The sequence below is a fragment of the Bos indicus genome, chromosome 21 (genome assembly GCF_029378745.1).
Source record: "Bos indicus isolate NIAB-ARS_2022 breed Sahiwal x Tharparkar chromosome 21, NIAB-ARS_B.indTharparkar_mat_pri_1.0, whole genome shotgun sequence".
Classification (NCBI taxonomy): domain Eukaryota; kingdom Metazoa; phylum Chordata; class Mammalia; order Artiodactyla; family Bovidae; genus Bos; species Bos indicus.
In genome coordinates, this window is record NC_091780.1 from 36,879,704 (window position 1) to 36,880,081 (window position 378).

Here is a 378-nt window from a genome sequence, read left to right on the forward strand (position 1 = left end):
ACCACCACTAAAATTTCCAAGGAAAGATAGGGCCTGTAACATAGGGATTCCATTCATTTTTAAATTACTAAAATCTACCAATTTAATGCTTTCATACTGTTTATTTTTTCCAATAGAAAAATAAATCTCATACATTAGAAGTGGTACACAAAAAACTGGGATAAAATTTATCAGATTCTTGATAGCACCATTTACACATTCTTAAAGTAAACATTAATATGCACTTTCTTAGAAAGCGATATAAATATATAATACAGGACTTGCTAACCTCTGTTAACCATCTGAATACGATGGAATAATCTATCTCTACTGTGCAGGTAGGCTTGTGCATGGTGGTGTGGCAATATCATTTTAAAAGTTTGTTACAGATGTGATGGG